Raw genomic sequence first — 9,337 nt, 5'->3', positions numbered from 1 at the left:
GGAAGTACTTGGGAGTGATATTGGCCAAATTATGTTGGCCAGTTTAGATTGTTATATTGTGTGCATGTATGAATATATAGCAACAGATTCACCATTACGTACAACTATAATGCACCAATTAAAAATGTGAAAAAAATTTTAAAAAACTGAAACAAATAAAAACCCTGCCTAAGAGTTGGGGCTAGTTTCAGATGCACACTTTGGGTGAAAGGGGAGGAGAAACAAGAGGAGGAGAATAGATTTTTATTTTATTTTCAGACTTGTCCTCAGTCAGTGAGCTTTCCAGTGGTCAGAAGGCTGATCCCAAGATGAAGGCCCTGGACTCACCACCTACTCTGTTTGTTGTCCTAGAACTTCTGAAGATCCCCCTGAGCTCGTGGGGCCTGTTGCTGCTCAGCTCCTGCTGGTGCTCAGCCTGCCCCTGACTGCCTGCTGACCACTCTTTCGTACATGCTGCTTTCCCAAGTCCCAGGACAGAATGAGCATTCCTAGCACCTACATTCTGCCCGGTACTATCTCATGTTAGGGACCCAGAATAAAAGCAAAACAACTTCTGTCCTTGAGTTGATCTCAGTCTGATAGGAGGAGAAACATGAGGAGTTAACTTACAGGTGTCATGTTATAAGGTACATTTAATAAGGGTTAAGATTACACAAATGTGGGAGTGCAAAATTCAACAATAAAAAGGAATGAACCATTGAAACTGCTATCACATGGATGAATCTCAAGTCGTCCTACAGAATATGAAAGAAGGAAGACACAGTGGATGACTCCAGTTTCATTGCATTCTAGACCAGGTAAATCTATGGGATATATTGGATAGAAACAAAGTAAGTAGTTTCTTGGAATAAAAGGGGATTGACTGGGGAGGGGCATTAAGTTTGTCTGAGCCTCAATACAAGTGTGGGTTATGTCAGAATATTCAGTTAAAACTGATCAAACTGTATACCTAAGATGAATTTCATCATATGTAAATTATATGTGTCAGGCAGCTTTCAAAATACCCCACAATGGCCCCCACCTCCTGGTCTGTATGCTCTTGTGTAAAACCCCACCACATCAATCATTTTCCCGACATAATCTATCAGGTTGGTCTCTGGCCTGTAGGATATGGCAGAAGTAATGGGGTGTCGCATCTGAGATTTGGTTGTAGAAGATAACTACAGTCCTTTCTTCACCTCTCTGTCTCTCCACTTACTGTGGAGAAGGCCATATGTTGAACATTCCTATAGAAAGGTCCAAGAGGCCATGAAGCCTCTTGCCAACAGCCTGTAAGTGGATCCTTTGGACTCAGTGAAGACTTCAGATGTCTGCAATCCTATCTGACTGCTTGAACACAAACTCATGAGATTCCTGACCATGGAAGATAATAAATGTGTTTCCCACATTTTTAATTGGTGCATTATTTTTGTAAATAATGATGGGCTTTGTTGTTAAGTATTCATACATGTACATGATATAACAATATAATTTGGCCAATATCACTCCCCAGCACTTCTCCCCTCCCTCCTGCCTCCTGTTTCTCCTGATCGCCCTTTGATTATCATGAGATCTGCCCCCACCTTTATTTTGCTTTTTCCTCTCTGGCTTTTGCATGTGAGAGAAAACAGAGGTTTCTTGACCTTCTGAGTTTGACTTATTTTACTTAACATCATGATCTCTAGTCCCATCCATTTTCCTGCAAATGACATAATTTCATTTTTTCTTTATGGCTGAGTAAAACTCCATCATGTATATATACCACACGTTCTTTATCATCCATCCATTGAACACCTAGCCTAGTTCCATAGTTCTGCTATTGTGAATTGTGCTGCTATAAATATGGATATGCATGTATCACTATAGTATGATGACTTTAAAAATGTTTGGTTTTTTTAAGTCATAAGTTTTGGGGTTTTATGTTATGTAGCAAAAAATGATAATATAATATTTTAATAGACTAAACATATGGGGAAAATATATTTAAAGCGCTATTTGCTCAGATGGTTTTCCCAGGGTTTTTCAAGTGCTTTTGGTGACTCAGACTTCTGGGCTCAGTTTCTGAGATGGAGAGACAAGGGGCTGAGAGCTCTGTCTAGACATCAGGAACTAGTGCCTCCAAAATAGACACAGACCTCGCCTACTCAACAGCCCCACAATAGCTGCACATGAGGCCTGGGCACACACTGGCTGGGCAGAGAGGACTTCAGAAATGCTCCTGGCCCCTGCCCATATGTCCTCAGCTGTAGCAGGAATCTACCCAGGGTTTAGAAGCTAGTAACATTCTGCTATTTTTGGATACTTTATATTGCCAGGTAATATGCAAAGTGCTTAGCATGTGTGTTTTTATTTTCTCTTTGTATGGATTCTTCTTGACATAACTGTAGCCATCTGAGTTGGAACTGCCAAGATTGCCCTAGAATAACCCTAAATGGTTTTTTGTGTATAGTTTTCAGTACAGTACAAGTAGATGAAACCATCTAAGTGGTTTATGGAGCTTTGCATCTAGATCCCAGCTCTAGGGATGTGTCCTGTCTCTTTGATATTAACTTAAGATAAACCAGGTATATTCCAGCTAGGTGAAGTCATTTTTGTCCTAACCCATAAATGTGCCCCACTTTTCAACCCAAATTTCAGGGATCCAACTGGTCTTGCTGCCTCCCAGGACCATGCTTTTGTAGGAAGTCCCCTGATAAATGGCACTCTGTGCAATCCTGGAGCTGTCTGCCTCTCTTTCTTCAGTGTCATGGCACTTGGGGTCTGGTCTTCATACACTACGACTGGGTTGTTTTAGAACACTCTTCTCAATAATCCCCTGAAGAAGACCTAACAGATCCTAGTTGACAGTGAAGACTCAGAAAGCTGAAGCAAATTGCCAAAGTCATAGAACTTCTAGGTTGTGGCAACTTTAGACAGAAATCCGCATTTTTCTAGTTCCCAAACTAAGAGGCAGGGAGGCAGTAACCCCAGACTTGAAAACTATGCTTGCAAGAACAAGGAGAACAGCCACATATTCTGCTTTCTGATGAAAGATCACAAATATCACCCCTAATTCCACAGGGCAATATATAGAGAGACTGGCAGATGATTTCAAAGCTCACGAGCCTCAGAGATCATGAGTCAGAGAGGAGGGAATGGAGACCCAGAGAGGGAAGTGATTTTTCCAAGTGCTCTTCAGTTCTATCAACCTTCTTCTCCTTCTCTTCCTCTTCTCCTCCCTTCCCCCCTCCCCCTTCTTTTTTTTCTTTGGGGGGGGCAGTATGAGGCTTGAGCCTAAGTGTGCTTTACCACTAAGCTGTATCCCCAGCCCTCTTTATTTTTTATTTTGAGACAAAGTCTTGCTAAGTTACCCAGGCTGTGCTAGAACTTGCGATCCTCCTGCGTTAGCTTCTCAGGTCACTGGGATTACAGGTGTGCACCACTAAGCCCAGTTATTATTATTATTACTATTATTATTATTTAAAGCATTACAGGCAGAGGAAGTAGCTATACATTGATCTTAAGGCAAAAGAGTGCCTGGATACCAGCAAATATTTAAAGGGAATTCATCGGTGTTTTTGCCTGCCTAGAATGATTTCCCTTTCTTCAGGTACCAGCCCTATTCTTTCTTTGGGGAAACATCCTTTCCCCAGTCTCATCCCATGGTAAGTGTGGGGCTGGTCCCATCTGCCATCTGGAGGAGGCTTAAGACCTGGCCTAGCCTGTCAGAATGTTCTCATCAAGGAACGGGGCCAAGAAGGCAGGGCCAGGGTTGGAGAAGCCAGTCTGAAGAAGCAGCCAAGTCTGAGGAAGGCATTGCTGAGGCTTGAAGCAAAACAGATTCCCAATGACAGTTTTAAGCACTCGGATCTAGTTGGCATCTGAACTTTTATCCCTCAATGGCTTAGTTACATGAGGTAATAAATGGCATTTTGCTTGAGTCAGTTTGAGCTGTTTTTGCCATAGATAATGTTTTAGCTGATCCAAAGTGTCAAGGGTAGCCTCAGGCCTAAAAGGAGAGCGGCAGTTGGTCAGGTGAAGAAATGAAGAAAAATGTTCTAGACAGAACAGCAAGTGCAAGGGCCCCAGGAGAGAATTGAATGTGGCAGGTTCAGGGAGCTCAAGGAAGGTTGGAAAAATGGTTGCAGAGAGGCTAAGGAGATGGCAAAGATGAGGCTAGAGAGAAGTTCTGGATGGAGGGCTTAGAGGCTTTAAGGATCTGAGATGTTGTACAAGAGCAAAATCATTCATTGTAGGGGTTTAAACAGGTAAAACTTCAACTTAATTTGCATTTTGACAATGTGGAGACTAGACTGGCAGAGGTCAGAGCAGTGCAGGAGAATTATTTAGAAAATAATTGCAGACCTCCCAGCTACAGATGAAAATGATTTAAAGTGGGAGCAGTGAACAAGTAGAGAGGAGACGGATGAGAAAGGGTGGATTTCATGGCAGCCAGTCTCCAAAGATGGTCCCCAATAAGTCATGCCTCCTAATATTCATGCTTTGTCAGATGCGTTTCTGTCCCACAGGGAATCTGGGGGAACCCTGTCCTGTGACCCATGTTAACCAGAGAATGCAGAGGAAGTGTTACCGTGCCAGCACTGAACCTGTTTGTTTGTTTTTTATTTTTCTTTCGTGGTATTAGGGATTGAACTCAGATTGAACTCTACCACTGAGCTATATCCAATATTTCTGAGTCAGGGTCTCGCTAAGTTGCCCAGGCTGTCCTCAAACTTACAAGTCTCCTGCCTCAGCCACCCGAGTCTATGGGGTCTTGTTGTGCACCACCATGCCAGGCTGAACCTAAGCCTTAAGAAGACCCAAGAAGCTCTGCCTTAGAGCTCTCAAGAGCCCTGCTCCACCAGGGAAGAAGGCCAGCTCCCTGAATGTGGGGCCATCTGGAAGCCCCATAGGGAGGGCCCAACATACATGGAATGACAGAGAGCCCTATTCCTGTGTCCCAATTGAGCCTCTAGATGACTCTAGTCCCACCTGACATTTGATTACAATTACACAAGAGACCCTGTCCTAGTCTGGTTATGTACTATAACAAAATACCTGAGATTGAGTAATTTGTAAGCATTGGAAATGTATTTCTCACAGTTCTGGAGGGTGGAAAGTCCAAGATCAAGATACCAGCAGATTTGGTGTCTGTTGAAACCCCATTCCTCATCGATGGTGCCATTTAGGTGTTCTTGACAGACAGGGCAGGGCAGTGCTCTATATGGGCACTAATTGCTCTATGTGGGCATTAATTCTATCCATGAACATGCAGCCATTATTCCGACCAGTCCCTCAGGAGCAAGGAAGTAGGTAACAGTTAGAGGGTTGGGTTGGCTGTGAAATAAAAGCTATGAAAGTAATATATCAAGAAATAGAGCAAAAGGCAAGAATTATATATATTTTCAAAGAAGGAGTGTGGCCGGTTGGGCCAACCAGAGGGTTCTGATTTCTAACAAAGAAAAAGCCTGGGCTTGCTTTATTTATATCAGTACAGACCAAAGGGGATGGATGGGGATCTCCTTCTGGGGAACATGATAAGAATGGAAATACACAGGTTGTTTGTGATTGGCAGGTTACGCCCATCTCCAGTGGCTGTGTTTGGACTTGGAGCTGTGAGCTAGGTCAGGGTGCCAGCATGATCTGGACTTTCTTGAATCAGGGAATTTCACCTTGGAGTTCCTGGAAGATTGGTTTCCCTGTCTTAATGGCTTGAACATGGCCCAGCTCACACACGGCTTACCCATGGCTCCCAAAACCTTATGGCCTAATTTCCTCCCAACACCCCACCTCTTAATACTATCACCTTAGGCCTGAAGCTTCAACATATGAATTTTGGAAGGATACAAGTATTGAAACTATTGCAGACTCTAAATGAGATCATCAGAAAAACTTTCCATAAGAGACTGTAAAATTCAAGACTTGTTAGCTATGATAAAAATTGTAAGCAATTTATAAGCGATTGAAATTTGGGATGATTTGTTCCATAGCACTAGCTAACTGATGTAGACTTGAGGACTATTTAAGGAGTGAAAAGAAGGATAAGGGGTGAATTAAAAAGACACTAGAAGTATCTGGCTTGGTTATGATTTGGGAAATGATAACGGGAGCAAGTTGGAGATTGAGATTTTGGACACGTTGAATTCAAGGTGCCTGGGATCATCCATATAATAGCAATAATTTTGTGAAGCAACTTTCACAGGCTATATCCTGAGCTAATCTCAAGCAAAGACAGGTCATGAGGAGCAAAAGTCCACCCAAGCCAATATAAATAAATGATATTGACAATGGTAATACTGGGTGCTAAGTGTGTGCATCCCTGTTTTGATCCATTTGCATGAGTGTCAGGCCATTTGAATTGCTGTAATAAATTTCTTGGAATAGATAATTTGTAAACAACAGAAATTTATTGCTGGGAAAACCAAGGTCAATGCAAATCCACTGTTTAGTGAGGGCTGCTTTCTGCTTCAAAGATGGCACCTTCTGGCCATTCCAGTAATGGCTACTTCCTGGAAGACAGTGTCACCTTGAACCACAGTCTAAGGATCCAGAGTCCAGGAAGTCTTATAGAATTATATTTATACCCTTTGTTTGTAAACTTTAGCTTTCAAGATCTCAACAGCATGACTTCCATTCCAAGACAAATTGCCCTTTATCTTCATCCATTGCTTTTTTGCTCTCTGTTGTTGGAATAGGAGAAACTGGAGATATGGTTGCTCTCTCATTATATCTGGTGCTCAGCATTGAAAGCATTTGTTCTTACTTGGGGACATGTGCACCAAAGAGAAATGGACAAATGTAATTTTTAAGGGCCTCCTGAATCAAATCTTGTCCTGAAAACCTTTGTGCTATTTATTAAGGCTAAAAAACTGAGCTTTGAAAACTCTGAAAGTTCCAAGAAACAATAAATAGGGTGGTTTCACCATCTAAATTGTTTCCTATTAGATGGAAACAAATTGATATCTGTTAAGTGGTTAAAAATGTTTTATTTGAAACAAATAATGCAATGAAAAAATGCAGCCTATAATTTGTACTTGCTAGTTAGAAAGGGAGCCAAAGAGGTAAGATGGATGAAATATGTGTAAGTAATAACTCACATCTTCAGAATTCTCAAAGCATATGAAATAGCAAAAAGGAAGGTCCTGCCCTGAATCCTAGGAAATTGCCACTGTTCTGTTATAGTCACTGCCTCCTGAATCACTACTGAAACTTTTCTTCATTTTTTAATTAGATTTTTGTTTAATCTCTGAAGTTTAAGCAAAACTTTTGTACTTAGAGATCAAACATCCAAAAATTGAAACTTTTATCTCTGGGGAAAAATGTTCAGGAAAAATGAATGCAACATATCTGATATTGAAATGAAGAAAGGATGTAATGTAAAAGAAAAAAAAAACCTAAAACAAAATCTTTTATTTTGAAATGGAGATTTACATAAAAACTTTTACATTAATTACCTGAGTAACATCATCCCATGGTGCCAAGTATTATATTAAATATAAACTCATTATGTTGTTAAAAAGGGAAACAAGATGGCATCTGCTTTTTAAAAATCATTTATTTTTATGATATTGAAGACTGAACCCAGTGGGGCCCTACCACAGAGCTGCCTCCCCAGGCCTTTTTTTTTTTTTTTTTTTTTTTTTCAGTTTGAGACAGGGTCTCACTAAATTGCTAAGGCTGGCCTTGAACATATGATTATTCTGCCTCAGCCTCCCAAGTGGCTGGGAGTATTAGTGTCCACCACTGTACCCAGCAGATGTCATCTTTCTTGGGGGGGAGGGTGTGTACTGGGAATTGAACTCAGGGGCACTTGACCACTGAGCCACATCCGCAGCCCTATTTTGCATTTTATTTAGAGGCAGGTTCTCACTGAGTTGCTTAGTGCCTGGCTTTGGCTGAGGCTGGCTTTGAACTCTTGATCCTCTTTCTCAGCCTCTGGAGCCACTTGGATTGCATGTGTGCACCACCGTGTCAGGCTGCAGATGGCATTTTCTTGCTGTGTCAAATGATAGGAAGGGTAAAAGGAGTCCCTGGTGTCCCTTTTATACAGGTATTCATCCCATTCATGTGGGACCATTTCCTAAGGCCTCACTTCTTAATACTATTAAAGCAAGGATTAGGTTCTAACAGGCATTTTGGGGAACATTGACATTAAGACCATAGCACCTGGTCCCTTATGTATACTCACCCATATCAACCCCATGACATGTGTAGTCTTATTATCCTCATTCTTCAGATGAGGACAATGAGGTACAGATGAATGGTGGTGATACAAAACTCAGTCTTTGTCCAGAGTTTTACTGGACAAAGCAAATGAGAATACAGAGTCAGTGTCAGAGGCTGTGATTCTAATTGCCAGGTTGAACAGAGGACTTTTAAAAAGGGAAACACAAAGGCTGTGCTCCAGGTGTGCCCATCAGGAGTCATAATTCATATCCAGAGAGCTGCCCTGAGGGACAGCCATTCTTAGATCTGTTGGTACCAGCTCCCAAGTCTGGATTTCTTCATTCCTGGGGTCAGTGAGCAGAAGGACTGATAACTCAGCCTAGGACAGGAAGAATATCAATCTTGCTTTCCCTGCAGTTAGGGATGGAGAGAGGGAGAAGAGGAAGAAAAAGGTGGAGGGCAGGGGAAATCTCAGTTTTACAATAAGCCACCAGCAGGGTGTGGTGGCCCATGCCTGTAATTCCAGTGACTCAGGAGGCTGAGGCAGGAGGATCACGAGTTCAAAGCCAGCCTCAGCAATTTAGCAAGAAACCTAAGAAACTTAGTGAGACTCTGTCTTGAAATAAAAAATAAAAAGGGCTGGGATGTGGCTCAGTGGTAAAGTGCCCCTGAGTTCAGTCCCTGGTATAGATAAATAAATAAATAAATAAGCCGCCGGTGGTCAGGTAGCAATGTTAATATTTAAAGCATGAAGTGGACCCCTGTTACAGGGAGCCAGGATTCACAGGCAGGGCACTCTGACTCCTTGTGTCCTTGTGACCGAGGACTCTGCGAAGCTGCCCTCTGTGAAGGGGGCTTAAGGACCAGGTTCTCTTAGGGCCACCAGCATGGCCGGAAGCCTCAGAGACAAGCAAGCACTCTGGCTCCTTCTGGAGTGAATTCCAGTCACTCCAGCCCTGATCAAGGCACCTGACCATAGTCTCTGTGTCAGATCAGTTACCTGCAAGCACAAGGATGAGGACCAAGTGTGGGCGGATTATCAGTGGGGGAGGGGAGCAGAGCATCTTGAATGGCGGACATGGCTGGCTGAACCCACTTTTCCCTAAGGTGAGTGAACAGGTTTTTGAAGGAACATGTCTACTAGAAAGAGGTCCTGCTTGGGTCAGAACCCCATGACTCAGTGCTCAGCACCTCGACCTCTGCCCTGTAAAAT

The sequence above is a fragment of the Callospermophilus lateralis genome, chromosome 7 (genome assembly GCF_048772815.1).
Source record: "Callospermophilus lateralis isolate mCalLat2 chromosome 7, mCalLat2.hap1, whole genome shotgun sequence".
Lineage (NCBI taxonomy): Eukaryota > Metazoa > Chordata > Mammalia > Rodentia > Sciuridae > Callospermophilus > Callospermophilus lateralis.
Note: the sequence above shows the minus strand (reverse complement) of the source record.